The 8,426-nt window shown below is 53.1% G+C and overlaps 1 long non-coding RNA gene across 3 annotated transcripts; it reads right to left on the reverse strand.

Annotated features, from left to right (window-relative positions):
- Positions 1 to 1,920: 1,920 nt before the first annotated feature.
- LOC123794676 (uncharacterized) lies at positions 1,921 to 6,825 on the reverse strand. Of its 3 annotated transcripts, XR_006780226.2 has the most exons (3): positions 6,739 to 6,825; positions 6,474 to 6,563; positions 1,921 to 2,810 (listed from the first exon to the last, which is right to left on the reverse strand). It is a non-coding gene; the product is annotated as an uncharacterized LOC123794676 (long non-coding RNA). The 3 variants fall into 3 exon arrangements; XR_015721698.1 differs by lacking the exon at positions 6,739 to 6,825 and having other exon boundaries at positions 1,921 to 2,064; positions 6,474 to 6,720; XR_006780225.2 differs by lacking the exon at positions 6,739 to 6,825 and having other exon boundaries at positions 6,474 to 6,720.
- Positions 6,826 to 8,426: the final 1,601 nt, after the last annotated feature.

An 8,426-nucleotide genomic window follows, 5' to 3' on the forward strand; every position in this document is an offset into this window, starting at 1 on the left:
GGGATACTGGAGGGTCACTGGAAATCAAGCTCCAGGAAGCTTTTCCCCAGTGGGAAGACATCCATTCATCTACTTAGGTGTCTCTGAAAGACCTGGAGAAGGGGCCTAGTCCCGCAGCCTGAGGAGTACGGCAGTGTCCAAAATAATAATGATAAGAAAGGAATTGATAGGAGCACCTGGGTGACTCAGTCGGTTAAGCATCCAGCTCTTGGCTTCGGTCAGGTCATGATCTCAGGGTCATGGGATCGAGCCCTTTGTTGGGCTCTGCGCTCAGCTCGGAGTCGGCTTGGGATTCTTTCCCTCTGCCTCTTCCTCCCCCTCGGCCCCTCCCGCTTGTGCACTCCTCTCTCTCTCAAATAAATAAAATCTTAAAAAAAAAAAAAAAGGAATTGATAGAGAATGGAAGGAGTAGCCCCCTCTGAGTAACCTAACGGGGAGGAAAATTCTAGCTTAGTAATATGTAATTAACACAAAACAAGACATGACCTGCTTTCGTGGGTATTGGGGGCTCCCACACGTGAGACACACTCATTCTTGCCCACAGACCTCATTCTGTGTGAGCCAGGCTGTCTAGAGACGTAAGAGTAAAGGGAGAATCATTATACCCAAAAGGTGGAAACAACCCAGTATCCATCAACTGATGAGCGGGCAAACAAAATGTAGCCTGTCCACGCCGGGGAATATCATTCAGCCATGAAAAGGAACGAGGCACTGAAGTATCGATGGGCTCTGCACCAGGACGGCCCTTGCGAACGTGAGCCTGAGTGGAAACTGCCACACACTGTGATCCCTTCAGATGAAAGTCCAGACTGGGGAAATCTGTAGGGACAGAAAGCAGATTAGAGGTTGCTTAGGGCTTAGAAGGGGGGATGGGGGACATGGGGGTGATCACTAAAGGGTATGAGATTTCTTTTTTTTTTTTAAGATTTTATTTATTTATTCGACAGAGATAGAAACAGCCAGCGAGAGAGGAACACAAGCAGGGGGAGTGGGAGAGGAAGAAGCAGGCTCCTAGCAGAGGAGCCTGATGTGGGGCTCGATCCCAGAACGCGGGATCACGCCCTGAGCCGAAAGCAGACGCTTAACCGCTGTGCCACCCAGGCGCCCCGGGTAGGACATTTCTTTTTGAGGCAATGAAAATGTTCTCAAACTGACTGTGCTGAGAGTTGCACATGCTTGTGAAAATACTAAAACAGAAAGGACACACTTCAATGGCGAATAGTACGGTATGTGAATTCTCCCTCAAGAAACTTGTTCAGAGTGAGACACGAGAAGGGGTAGGGCCTTTGAGAGGCAGCAGGAGGGCCGTGGTCAGAAACAAAGGCCAAGCCCTGACAGTCCTGGCTGCCCCCCGAAGCCAGAGCCTGCAAGTCACATAGGCCGTGTTATGGTAGCCCCCAAGCCACGCCTCGGGAAGATAAATGGACCCCAGAAGGTATGGGGCTGGGTCTCTTCTCCCCTGACAGCTCCCTCTCTGTGTTTTTTCTGGCACAAGAAACATTCTGTCTTCTTGTATAAATAGGGGAAATTTATGATACTTTTCCCCCTTCTCCTCCCCAGTGGGCTACTCAGAAGGGGCTTAGGGGGAGGAGGGAGACATAAATGTGGAAAGACTTGGAGTCAGGGCTCTTGGCTCCGGCCCCCGCTCTCCTTTCCCTCTGCGTTCGGCCATCTGGGTGAGGAGGCGGCGAGAGAAGAGGTACAGGCCGGGGGGGGGGGCGGCTCCCCGAGGCAGATATGCAACGGGAAGGGCACAGGGAAATGAGGGAAACATGGCTTGGCTATCCTGAAGCATTATCAGTGATCTGATGTAATCCCGCGGGGGGGGGGGGGGTTCGGAACAGACAAAGCTGGTGTGAGAGGGTATCAGGAAGGACGAAAGCAACACTGCCAGAACAAAAAGGCCCCCAAACACAGTGGCACGTAGAAAACACGTTTATTTCTCATGTAGCCGTCTAGACGGAGCGGTTCCAGACGGCAGGCGGCTCGGCTCCACCTGGTCAGTCAGACTCTCGGCTTGCTTCCATAGCGTTGCTCTGCTCTCTCTTAGGGATTCCTCCTCAGCTGCGGGGTCAAAGCTCGGTCTCAGGCGACTCTGGCCCAGCTCATGGAAAGGAGAACTTACCCAACATCTTAAGGCTCTGATGACATCACTTGGCTCCCGTTGCTGTGTGGCCGCACCTGGCAGCCAGGGCAGCAGGGACATGGGGTGTCCAGCTGGGAGGCTCTCAGGCGACAAGGAGAGAAAGGATTTTATCGAACACCTAGCAGTCTTAATCCAGGGCTCAGACCCACACCGGCGCCACCCTCTTCCTCTTCCCCCCTCAAAGGAGGGGAAATAGAGACCACGGTCCAGAAAGACAACGTGATCCCCACGAGGTCACTATGATCCCCAAAGGCCATCCCTCCAAGAACAGCAGTCACAGGACAGTGACTTGGAGGCCTAGCTCCAGAGAGAATTCCCTTCTATCCATTTTCCTCACAAAGATGTGAGATGAGCTTCTGTCCCCACTCCCCACCTGCCCCTTTCTCACGGTCTTGTCCCGCACTCTACCCCGTTCCCGGAACTAGGTGTGACTGCAAATGTGGGGGTGCAGTAGGAGTGGAGGGTGAGCCCCGGGCCGGGAGGCCATGCTTTGCAGGCTGCTCGGGCAAATCCAGCTACTAAACGTGTGACCTGAAATGGGGTCTCTCTGAGCCGCAACTGACTCTTCTAGAAACAGGAAAAAGCGGCTTACTTGCCAGGGTTGTTGTGAGCCTTACACAGGATACACCGGTCTGTAATGTCCGTGTCCGGCCCAGAGGAGGCCCTGCTCAAGAAATGCTAACTGATCTTACTTGGCGCAAGCAAAGCAAACCTGACCCCTGTCCCCTGGCCTCATCCAGCCTTCTCATGGCCTTTTCTCCCCCCCCCCCCCGCCCCCCGCCAGTGTACCACTCCCTCCCTCTTCTTTACCTCCCATCCTCACTCCCTTCCCACCTGACCCCTGATCTATGCTTTCCACCTCCAGCAAGTCTTCCCTGACTGAAACATTCCCACTCGGCCCCCTCCCACCCCTAGCCCTCACTCCCCAGCCCCATCTGGGAACTGCCCCACGGTCCTCTCTCCCTTCAGGGAACCACCCCCCAACTTCAGAAAGTGTGCAGCAAGTTCGGGGATTCAGATTGGTCGTGAGGCAGATCAGAGTTCAGATTCCAACTTTGCCACTTTCTAGTTTTATGACTTTGGCAAGTCACTTCTCTTTGGGCCCGTCTGGAGGGGTTGGGTATGGGGGGGCTGGTACACAGCTCGAGGGGATTTAGGGAACGTCAGTCTCCTCTGCTCTGCCCCACAGCCCCCAGCCCACACTCCAGGGACTGACTCTCTACCAAAGGGAGGTATTAGACCAAGAAAGTAATTCCCCCACCAAGGTCGTTTGGGGGTGGGGGGGCAAGAAGGGACTGCCCCTTGAAGTCTGTGGGCACTGAGCGGCACTGCCAACCCAAGAATGACAGCAGAGACCAAGAAAGAACTCAGGCACCCCAGCCCCCAAGGTCTCAAGGGTTTCACTCTCCTACCCTCACCACATACACCCCAGTTGTTAGACACATTCAGGGATGGGGGTGGGCAGGTTGGTCTGATCAGGCTCTTAGAGAATCCACAGAGCTCTTGACCTCTGAGAGGTTCCATGTCTCTACTCCAACCTTCCTGGATCAGAAAAGCAACATCAATACCTAATAGTCCTACCGTGCCTCCCACTCCGCTGACATTGTTCTGGCACTTCACACACACGGCCTCAGGCTGCACAACAGCCTCCGTGCTAGGGCCATTAATTCCATTTTGCAGATGAGGGGACTGTCCTCTGGAGAGGTTAAGTAACTTGCCCAAGGTCACAGAGCTAGTCTAAGGCAAGGCTGAGATTCCAAGCCAGGCCGTGGGGCTCCAGAAGCCATGTTCTTAGCCACTCTGCTGTAGTAAGAGCTAGCATTTACTGGTAGTTTCTACGTGCCAAGTACGGTGGAAAACATATCACATGTGTTTCATTTAATCCCAAACAACCCCCTGAGATAGCTACTGTGTGTATTTACCCAGTTCTACAGATCAAGAAAGTTAAGACAGAGAAAAGTTAGGCAACTTGCCTGAAGTCCCACAGCTAGCTAGCTTCAGAACCCCTAGCTGCTTTGCCCTCCATCTCCCTCCCTCACCCCCAGCTCCTCCTTCTCTAGATGGGTTTTAGCACCTTTCTTCGCAAATCTGCTTTACCCCCACTGCCCACAACCACTCCCATTCACTTCTGTCCCTTTCCCTCCCCATCCCCCCTGCTACCCCCCCCACTCCCCCCTCTCCCCCACTAAGACCTACAAACCTTTCAGTCCCTCTCCCTCAGCAGCTCCCCTCTGCCCTCTCCCACAGTTCCCACAGAATCAGATACATTTCACCAAAAAAAAAAGAAAGAAAGAAAGAAAGAAAGAAAGAAAGAAAGAAAGAAAGAAAGAAAGAAAGAAAGAAAGAAAGAAAGAAAGAAAGAAAGAACCATGGGACATTCCCCAATCAGGCCCCCACTGCGCCTAGCTCCAGAGCCCCCAGGGGAGGCACTGCCGTGGCTATGTTGGAGAGTCAGAAATAAATCCTCATTCTACTCCCCTGCCCCCACTTCCCATCACTCATCTGGGAATCCACGGAGAGGAAGGGAGCTAAAGTGCAGAGCGTTCATTTAATATTAACAAATTGAAATGAATTCTTTTAATGCCAATTAACTTGGAGCGGCCCCTTATTAATAGTAATTTAGATTCATACTTGGGAGAAGCGGGGACGGGGGCTGGGCCAAATGTGCCCAGAATGTCAATGTGACCACGGAGCTGGAGAACTCAGAGGGGAGGGGCAGGGGCAGTTTGACTTCTGCTGAGTTGGGGTCTGTTTCCCTCAGAGAAACGGACAAAGTCACCGGAGGTGCATCTTGGGGAAACAGATTACTCTGGTAATTTGATTGTTGTGCCTGCGATGAGTCTGAAGAGGGTAAACCACATCACACCGTCTCGATGGTTTACTTCACAGTGAGGCTAAAAATGAATTTCCTCAGAGCCGAGATTTACCCCAAACTATCCTAAGCCAGACCTCACGGACCAGAAGTGATGGAACCCCAGGCCAGCTCACTCTTCCTTCCTTGGGTTCGGCCAAGCCAGAGCCGGAGATCAAAATGGGGTACCCTAATCCCTACCACCTCCACCTTAATCCAAAGTAAAAGAGAGGACTAAACATTGTGTTTCTTCTGGGAATCTTCTTCCAGAAGGTAAAAAACCCAACGGGCTTACCCTAAGCTAGCAGCTTATATTTAGGGGAGAAAAAAAATCTGCTTGTACTTTCTTAGAATTTAGGGAAAAGATGAGAATGCAAAATTCAACTTTGTGTATCAGAGAGTTGCCCAGAATAAAGCCAAGCAGAAAGAGCTCAGTCCCAGACTAAGAAGTCAAACAGAAATTCTGCTTTTCCTGATTTTTCTGGCTCGGGGCGGGGGGGTCCTACTAAAGGTGCCCAGAACTAGAAGCCCCGAAGATAGGCTTTGACCAAGCATATCATTTCTTCTTCCTAGGTGTCCCTCCTTGGCTAGGAGTGTGAGTCAAATTTGAAGCTGGGAATTGTAGACGTTGGGGGTGAGGGTCCTGAGATGGAGGAGAAAGGAGTGTAAAGGGGGCTGGGGAAGGGTAAGAAAATGTGTAAGATGGTGAAGTTTATAAAATAAAAACTTTAAAAATGGTTGAACGTATAAAAGATTAAATTTAAAGAACAAGTCAGGTTTTAAAAGGAGTTGAAATACAACAAAATTGAGAGATTAAAATAAACAGAAATGAGGATAAGACATAAAACACTTCAAGTAAGTTATTCTTCAAAAGAGGAGGGGTTGGAATTAATCAAAAGAGAGCTTGTTCACGCTCCCATAGAGTTTCCCAAACAATAAATTCATTTACCAAACAAAAAGAGAACACAAGCTAACAGTTTCACATGGAGGAAAAAAAATCATGGAGATTCAGTAACAGCTAAAGAACGAGTGAGGAAGGAAAAAAAGGAAAGGAAGAAACTTAAAATCTCTTAACTGATTATCTGTAAATACTGAAATTGGAAGATGGGATGGAGAAAGGCGGGAAATTGACATCTTCAGAGAAGTGAAACTTGCAGAAACAGAAGGTGTAACTCATTCCCAAAGAACAGTAAACTCTCCGTAAGTAGAATGCTCCTCCCCAAAAGAAGAAAATATAAAATTGACCTAAAAAGTATCATTCACCCTCCCCCAAGAAAAGTATATTAATCTGAATTTACTCTTCCCCCAAATCTGAAATAGAGTATACAAAAAATAAATAAAAGGATTGCTTCCCTTCAACTAAGAGAAAAACAAAACCGGATTTAAAATGCCTAATGGGGCAGGAAGGGGGACGTTGTTTGCAGGTGCCAGAAAGGATGGGGGAGGGGGCGTTCCAGGGGAGGAAGACCCGCTTACCTTTTTCTGGAGCGGCCGCTAGACAGAGGTGGGCCCGGGACCCTGTGAGTGCGTGTTGGGTCAAAAGAGGACCAGGGAATCCGGGTGCCCCTGCACGAGAGGAGAGTAGAAGGACTGGGGGTACCCACCTCCCCACCTCCGCGCGTCTCCCTCCCTCCTGTACCCGGGCCTAGAGAGCTACTGAAAGTTACAAATTGCTGCCATTATTAGCTCATCCCGGGCGTCCTGGTCATTGGCCAACCCTGGACCACGTGGTCTCTCGTACCAATCGATCGAATTTCTAGTTGCAATTCTCTGTCTGTCCCTTGGCTCTGGGCAGGAAAGGGGGGGACCGGTGGCGCGGGGGTTGGGGAGGGGCTGAAGAGGGGGGTCTCTTCGCCCCCTCACTCTCCCTCTCCGCCTTGTCCAGGCCGTGAGTGGCCGCCCCAGAAGAGGTTGAGAGAATGTTGTTGGCTGGGACACACCCGAGAGGGCACAAACTGGAGGAAGCGAGGAGACGTTGCCACGGACCCAGGGCCCGTCCTCCCAGTTGCCCCGGCCGGGTCGGCCCCGCTGGCCACACCCGCTTATAGCGCCCACTCGGCCGGGCGGCCCCCGGGCTAGCACCCCGCCCCTTGTCCCGGGCGCTGGAATGTCCTCTCCCCGGATCACTGCTTCGGCCCGCACTTTGGGGAAGGTGCTTGCCTGGGGCTCGCTCTGGATCAGGCGCCTGCGCCCTCGGGGGCGCCCTCGTCACGCCGACTGCCGAGTTTGCGCCCCTCCTGGGACAGTTTGAGAGGTGAGCAAACTTTTGAATGGGTAAAAATCAAAAGGAGTCGGTGCGGAGCAGGTGAGCTGGGCTCTGGAGGGATGCGTGCGCTTCCGCCTGAAGACAATCTGTCTCTCCCTCTCTCTGTCTCTCCCCCCCCCCCGTACTCGGTCCCCCTTCCCCCGCAGGCAGATACTAATCTGCCCTCCCTCGGAGGACTTTGGGCTGGGGCAGGGCGTCTGTCACGTAAGTGGGTCCAGAGCAGCTTTCCGCCCCCGAGTCTGGGGACCAAGGTGGCAGCCGGCAGAGGTAGGAGAAGGACTGCTTCTGAAACTGGGGAGGGCGGGAGAAATGGGCGGCCTAGAGACCCAAAGAGTCTGAGTGTGATTACTTCTTTCTCCAAACGCAACTTGCGGGAACTTCTGAAAAGTTTTTTGAAGGAAGATGGAGAAGGGAGCAGCGCTGGGGTTCGGAGGTTTAACGTGCACGGGAGGAGCGCCGCGCTTCCTGCGCTGGAGGAAGGACGCATTCGCTCGTTCCCCCGTCAGGGTGGATTACCAATGTCCCGAGCCCGCTCGCCCGGCAGACTCTGAGAGACGCTTGGAGATCCCCAGAGGGGTCCCGGCAGAAAGGGAGAGAAGTACCAGCCGAAAAGAGCGGTTTCCCACTCTCCCGAGGGGGGGCCGGGGGGCGGAGTTATCGGTCCGAAGCCCCAGCTCGGGACAGCCCCTGCTGCCCCAGGACCATCCGCCGATTCTAAGTTAGGATGACAAGAGATGGAACAACTCCCAAATTTCTTCTGCTTTTCCTTGTAAACCCACTTTGACCCAGAGACCCATCTCCCTCAGATGGAGTCGAAGGAATGTCCCTCCCCGTCCTAACCCCCCACCCAGCACAATCTTCCTCCTTTCTTCAGCGCTCAAGGGAGGGCAAGGGAAAGAGCCCCTGACCCCGTCCCGGGGCTGAGATTGCCCCCAATCCACATACAAGGGAAGTCCCCGGAGGAAGAGACGGCTTTTCTAACAGGAGTCAAGGGCAGACGGTGGTTTCAGAGGGCGCGGCTGAACTTGGGCGGCCCAGTGTGGAGAGTGGGGGGAGTAGGCAGGCCAGGGCGGGGGCGGGGGCTGGCTTGCGGGATGGTCTGGGAAAGCAGGTGAGGGCGGAGGCCGAGGCCCGTGCGCCGGCAGGGCCCGGAGAACTCTCGA

Source organism: Ursus americanus, chromosome 25, assembly GCF_024610735.1.
Source record: "Ursus americanus isolate L20-20 chromosome 25, mUrsAme1.1.p, whole genome shotgun sequence".
In the NCBI taxonomy this organism is placed as follows: Eukaryota; Metazoa; Chordata; class Mammalia; order Carnivora; family Ursidae; genus Ursus; species Ursus americanus.